Here is a 7,693-nt window from a genome sequence, read left to right on the forward strand (position 1 = left end):
ATTGCTTCAAAAGTAGAATACATGCTTTATGGAATCAAGTATAAGTATCAGTAACACCAGCTTTTACAGATAGAGTAACCCTAACCCTTTACCCCTGGTTTAGAGATAATTTAAATTATTATTATTTGTAGTAGTACTAATAATAATAAAATAGCTTTGATGAAATGTATTTATTTGCTTGGTCTCTTATTCCCAAACTGTGTTTGGCGTTACTTACAAAGAGAGAGAGTATCTGAGCTGCTCTAGAAGAATTTATCTTTAAGCTTCATAGATGAATTTCATGTAATATATCTGCCATCTAATTATAAAATAGGCCATTAAACTTTCTAGGAGAGAGAACAATTAAACATAAAATATTATCACTGTGAGTTTACTGTGACCACAGTGGAATCAAGACAAGTCAATGTTAGACAAAACAGTGGATCGAGCAAAGTTAAAGTTTAAATGGCATGTTTGGCAAACTGAACTCCGGGTGAACGTCATGAGCTGTGTGCAGTTTTCAATGAAACTGGAGATTAAAATGAAATGAACACCTTGCTTTAGTCAGCCTTGAAACACAAACTAAATGTTTAATGAGCAGACAGGTGATACCTGCACATACCAGTGGAATGTTCCAATGAACAAAAAGGCTTAAAAACATGTCACAGAAGAAAACACCGAACATCGAAAATGTATTTCCTGATAAGATAAACTGATAACCTCTATAGGTATAATTATTTCAAATTCATGAAACTATGAGGCCTGTTGACAATTTATAGGTTTAATGTGAGGGAACCAGATGTTTCCATGACTCACACTGGAGAGTGAGAACTGTTTTGGAGAAACTTTGGCTCACTTTTATAGAGATGTTGCCTGGGTCCAGGAAAACGATGTTTAACGAAGTGATAATTCCGTTTGATATCAGGCACAGAAATGTTAGCTAGCATAGTTGCCATGCTGTGCCGTGAGCTGGAACCAACAATGTTGCATCAGGTTAATGAATACCTGAACTGCACAAGGATGTTGACTTCTCTCACTTGACCTTTGAGAAAGATAAACACAATGCAGGAGAGTTTTTCAACTACCCCTCTTTATAACGCTGATTATAAATTTCCAGTTTGCTTTTTGGATTAATTTTAGCCTTTTATAAGTAAACAGAAGTAAAAGGAGGACCTGAACAAAAAAAAACAAACAAACAAACAAAAAGAAAAAACCCATGACAAATACAAATGTTTCCACTCAGGTGCACTGCATACTGCAATGTAATGTCCGTAGTTAATTGCTTTTTTGACTCTAACTTAATTTCTATTACATTTTTAAATATATAGATTGTGCTTCAAGTATTGTAGGGTCTTTGAAATATAAAGCACTTTGAGATGATATATATGTAAATAAAATTGGAGTGAAAATTGAATTGAAGTACTTATGTTGAGTTACTGACTTGTACTGTCTGCCCCCATACTGAAGAGTATAGCTATGCATTCTTCTGCAATGGTAATTGTAAAGATTCATGGTCCTGTTAATGTTCAAATCCTTTATATAGTATTGTTGTCAACTTATGTTATGTTCAGATTTAGATTCTTGTGAATTGCTTTGTGGTTTCCATGGTATGTGTGGTCCAGAACAGTGTAAAGGTTTAGTTGGAAGTGAAGAGCTACAACCACTATGTGGTTATTTTTAATATGTAAGCCTTTACAAATTTTTAATACATTGTCATTTAAAAAGCAGCCTCATTAAATTCTAATTTTTAACATATCAGGACATAATAAAAATAATTAAAATATTCTGAAAATGAGGTGAAAACAACCTCAGATGGACTACAACACATGACATATTACACTGTATCATTGTTTGTTCCACAAATATTAAGCCAAAATGCAGAAGTACTTTATGAAAAACTAGGTACACTCTTGGTGCTTCCATAGGAAATAAAAGGGTACAGAAGTTAATCAGTTGCATTTGGTTATCATGAGCAAGGTGTGAGCACCTCCATAAAAGCAGAAGTTTTGACTGATCTGGAACATGCAGGTGTGCTTTAACAAAATGCCACAGAGGAAAGATACCCATTAATCTGAGGAAGGTTATAAGGCCATTTCTCAACAATTTGAAGTCCATTATTCTGCAGGGAGAAAGATTATTAAGTGGGGAACATTCAAAACTGCTGCCAATCCTTCTAAGAGTGGATGTCCCCAGCAAATTCAGCCCAAGTTCAAAGAAACAACAACAATCCCAGTGCTACATGCCAGACTGTACAGGCCTCAGTGAGCATGTTAAATGTCAACTAAAAAAAGACTGAACAAGTATGGCTTGCTTGGCAGGGTTCTCTTCTCGTAAATGCTAAACTGCATCTAAACAAACTGCGAGATGTACAGAACAATGGCCTTTAGACAGTTGAGACCAGCATTCATGAAGAAAAGAAAACAATCTAAGTTTTCCACGGACTTTCTGCAGTTTGATTTTCTTTGTGCTAAATAAACAATGACATGATGTAAAAAATCGGCTCAAAGGTTAAAATCTGAAGTTACCATCCACCAAATTCGTGAACTTACTTTACTGTATGCCTGCTAGATATCAGGATTTAACCTCTGTGAGCATGGTAATCTACTGACATATGCTTTTAATTTGTAGAAACACTGAATATAAGTACAGCTTCAGTCCTGTTTAAACCAAGCAATGTGAACAGGTTTTAGTTTTTTTCTGCAGTAGTGATTTATGTTTGTGGTTCTGTTAAAAGCACATCCCATCGTGTCATAAATTAGTGTCATAAATCTCTTATGAAATCCAATGGTAGGATCCAAAGCAGGATGTGAAATTTTGTGAGGTTTGTCAGGTTATATAAGTGAAAACTATACTTTGATTGAATGACACAAAGAAAAAGCAAGTATTTCCTTTTGTAATTAAGTAGAAAGATATGCTCTCGTATATAGTAAACAAGATCTACCATGACCATCACATCATGGCCCCGGGAAGACAACAGTGTGGCATTAAATCTCCTATAAAACCACAAAGTGTATTTTTTGGAAGAATTAAGCAAATAAAGCATAACATGTTCATTAGTGAGGTCTTCTGACTTTATAAGGTAGAATAGATCTCCTCATGTTTACACACTGAATCAATTTAATTAAGTAATTGTATATCTGTTATAAGAAAAACTCTATAAAATACTGCAACTTAAACAAAGTCGCCCTTGAAGTTTGCTCACTGTTTTTGTATTTACAACAGAGTGATGGAAGCCATCTGCTGGGGCCCTGAGCCCTTCTGCCTGAGAGTTGCCTGTTAATGAACTGATACACAGTTATAGGAACAGAAGGTTCACTCTTAACACAAGAGGAAGTGCAGTGTACCTTAGATAAAAAATTTTTTTACCATACCCACACACCCACACACACATGCAATACACACGCTCCTCCTCACCCACCCAAATCTGCCCACTCCCTCTGCGGTCTGTGTATCTCAGAGCTTCTGGCAGGCAGGCCACAGGAGCACCCCTCTTCAGCCCTGACAGGGTGCACAGAGGGGTGCATGTTTCCTGAGCAGCTTGAGCAAATATGGGAAGTGGTGGTGACCCAAAAAATTACCCATATGCTACGCTCCTTTCCATATTCAACCCGACACATCCGTTAACTGCTAAATATGTGCAATAAAAACAATTTGGAGGCTTCTAGTGTTATTCAATTTGTGCAATTTAGTTTGAGAGGTATCTTTTTCTGAGAAAGACCTTTTTATCATGTTATTACTAATGAAGTAGTAAGCTCCTCACTCAAGTCATGGGAGTCTTGTGGGTATGGGAATGTGTTTTGGTGTACATCAAGACAACCCTTTTTTTTCTGAGTAAAGACTCGATGTTATCTCTGTTACATATTCGCTCGCTGGAGAAAGACAGAGCTCGCGCATCACATGGTAATGCATGAAGCATCACATGATGCTGAGTAAAGACACTGTGGTCAAGGAGGTCATTTAATAGAGGCCCTGGAGGGATATTGCTGAATGTTTCTTTCTGGAAATACAATTATGATTAGTCAACTTCACAGATACTGGAGGCAATTGTGTTACCGGGTATTGCAACAATATTTTACTTTCTGGAAATCTGAAAAAGAACAGACTGTTATCATTGTTTATCTCCTGAGAAAAGTCTTTGTAATGGCCACAATCCACTAGTTTTTCTGTTTCCTTCTTACCATAAGCTTAGAAACACACCGGAGGTTTTCGTATTAAACCGCCAGATTTACCATGAACAGCGTCCAAAGGAAAGTGACATGCTTATCAAATTAACAGCCACAGCAAGGAACCGCAATGCGTTGAGCAATTGCAGACACAAAATATTGACAGGGACGTTTTTGCACACAACACATGGGTTACAAAGACATGCTTTGATGTTTTTATTTCTATTTCTTTCTACTTTATGATGAAACATATCATTTGTGTCAGTTTTGTCTGAGCAAAACAGAGGATTATTAGAACATTTTTTGATACTGATTTTTGTTTAGGAAGAAAAGCTGCATTCAATGTCATTGTAGGGGATTATTAAAGTATTCCGATTCTGATTGATTCTGATTCTGATTAATAATGGTGTGATATGCTTTGGCAAACGTTTTTGCTGTCGTAGTAATAGTAGTGTCGTAGTAAGAGTGCAAACCTGTTAATCCTAGAAGAAATGCGTAAGCCTAGAAGTCAGTATATCTATACACTTGCATAAGTTATGCAAAGAGAAAACCGGTTTTGTGACTGTTGTTTCCATTAAAATGTAAAACACTAGCCAATCCTGAGGGTAAGATAAATGTACTGTGGGATTAGTTATATGTGTGAATTTAAAATGTCTTGTTTTATGCTCTGGGAAATCTGCTAAAGATCTATATTTCTACCAGTGTCCTAATTACAGATTCATCTTAACCTTTCTTTCTAAAACTTCCTAAAGTCTGACTAACAAACATCTTTGCCTCAATGATGGGATTTCCTGGCAGTCTCTTATCAGCTAGAACCTGAAACAATGGACTCTGCCCCCGCAACTTTCTGCACCGGGTCTTTCTGAGGGGCTGCTTCAAGTGCTGCTGTCCTCCTCGTGGCTTTCCCCTCATGAACAGATGTCCTTTTCTGGGTTCAAGCCAAAGGATTTAAAATACAGCAGGAAGAATGGCAAAAAAATATCAGATAGTGTATCATCTGTAACTTTATTTGGCAAAACTGAGATCCAGTTAACCTCAATTTTCTGGTAATGTAGAGCTTATCAAAATCACTTGTGACAGCGGCCTGAGGGCAAAAACCTGCAGTGAAGATTCATCCCCATCCAGGTGGCAGAGAAACATATAAGGACATGTGTTCCTCAGCCTGGAAACCTAAGGATTTCCTTTATACTAAGCCATCATGTGTTCTCTTTATTCTAATGACTTAGTATAAAGAGAGTTAAAATTGCCAGAGCTATACAGTAAGTTGAATTGTGGGAGCAAAGATGTAAAATAAGGACCAAAAGGTTTGATTGGGAATTCAATATACACAAATTTTATTTACACTGACACGTGTAATAACAACACATCAAATTTACAGAATAACTCTAAAGCTTTTAATAAATATTCAGCAAAATGCAACCAAAAGCTCTTAAATGAGAGGGGGGAAATGCAGTTACAACTGATCTCTCTATTATTTTGAGACATCTTCTTCCTGGTTGTAGAATTGTATTGACTTTGTGATGATCACACATGACCATAAGGAGCAGTTCAGCTTTGGCAGTTACCAAGTGAACTGGCAAAACTGGCTGAGATAATGAATTAGCTAAAATTAGCCAGAGTGAAAAGTTGCAGTGGCAACACAGACAAAAGCAATTTCTCAAGTTGAATCTACAGTAGGAAGTTTGTGCGCACATAAAACACACCATAATAAAATTCTGTACCATATCCTCAATAAGATAAACATCTTCAAAAGCAATGTTACTTTAAAATATATGCACATTTATATTTACAAAAAGACAGAGCAGTAAGACTGTGGGGTTTTTGAAGCCTAAATGACTTGATGACTCTTTAGTAGTGGCACCTCTTGACAGTAATCATACAGACACATGCAGACACACACACACATGCACGCACACACACACAAACACACATACACACACACAAGCATAGAACAAAGCACACATGTTCATACACTCAAACAGGACACTTTCTGGGTGCTCCTCTAAACATCCACCACAAGGAAGAGGGGGTTTCATAAAGGTCTGGACTGATACAGACTACTGGCTGAGAGGTGCTGAAAGTCCCGCTTCTGGTGGAGGAAACAGCTGGATACAAAGAAGAGAGGTACTGCTGGGAAACCAGCTACTGGCCGGAGAACAATGAGATGACCGACACGCTGAATTCTGTACCCAGTGTCAATATCTGAAGTTAGAGCCTGGAAGACCCTGTGTTTTCCTCTTGCTTGTCACCTCAGGGAATACTGCAGTCCACTTAATGGCATTTCATATGACTTTAACCACTGTACTGCAATACAGAAGTACAGCGTTAGCATGGGGTGAAAACAACTGCCTTTCTGTTTCCTTGTCCTTTGTGAAGGGATAGAAGGTGAAATACAGAGAAAACACAGCGCAGAAATGGCAGTACCTGTCTCATGCTTGTAAACAAATATTATACACTGGATGTGGCAGGAGAGGAACTATATCAACCTTAACAGCTATTTACACCCTTAACAGGAGAACTCCAGCAATGCATCTGTCAAAAACGACCTGCTTGTCTAAGAAAACTAAAATGAAGACTTAAAGGCTTCAGGAATCGTCTCTGTTGTAAAGAATGATCTAACATCTCATCGTAAAGCATTATTACCTATACCTATATACAGTTAAGCAGTTAAAAGTCGAATAAATGAAAAGCTAGCGTACCATCTCTCTGAAGACAACTGTGTGTAAAGAATAAGTGCCCCCCCAAGTCATGGTAATGTGGTAATATGGTTCAGCAAAGACAGGTGTTTAGTGTCTAGGAAATGACCTCCAGCATACAAAAAAGCAGAAATACGTTCTAACTAACATGAAGCACTTACGGACTCTAAGCATGACATAACATGCTGTCTAATAGCTTATACACCAGAATCTTATCATCTCATTTCAATTGGCCCCTGAAAAGTAGCTCCTTCATGTAAAATAGATCTAAACAGATGGGTATAATACTGATGATAACAGAACAGGATATCAAAAAAAAGTAAAAGCTGCATTAGTTAGTATGTGGAATGATGTGAAGTTCAAGTGCCTTGAGTGCTTTTTCCTCCAACAACTGCAACAGCAAACCACAGTAAAAATAAAAATGCTACATACATTTTCATGAAAGAAAACAACAAACAATAACAGAACACATAAATGCAAAAAGTATATATATATGTATATCTTAGTGCTGTCAGTGTTAATCTCGTTAAAATGACATTAACGGCATAACTGCATTAATTAAATCTCCGTTAGCGAGTTAGCGCAGATCGGCCCATGCGTGGGTCTGGACAGCACTAACGCGTTAACAAGCAAACCACGCTAACGAGCTAACTGCGCTAAAGCATTGATGCTGCGCAGCCCCACGCTAACTCGCTAACGGAGATTTGCCACGTTAATGCGGGTTATGCCGTTAATGCAAGATTAATGCTGACAGCACTACTATCTATATCTATGTATATATACATCAGTATTCCACTAGTTTAACAGAGAAAGCAGTCAAAAAATGAGGTCTAGAGTTACAAGGGTGTTAATACG

The sequence above is a fragment of the Pundamilia nyererei genome, unplaced genomic scaffold, assembly GCF_000239375.1.
Source record: "Pundamilia nyererei isolate P.nyererei 1_Seehausen unplaced genomic scaffold, PunNye1.0 scaffold00046, whole genome shotgun sequence".
In the NCBI taxonomy this organism is placed as follows: Eukaryota; Metazoa; Chordata; class Actinopteri; order Cichliformes; family Cichlidae; genus Pundamilia; species Pundamilia nyererei.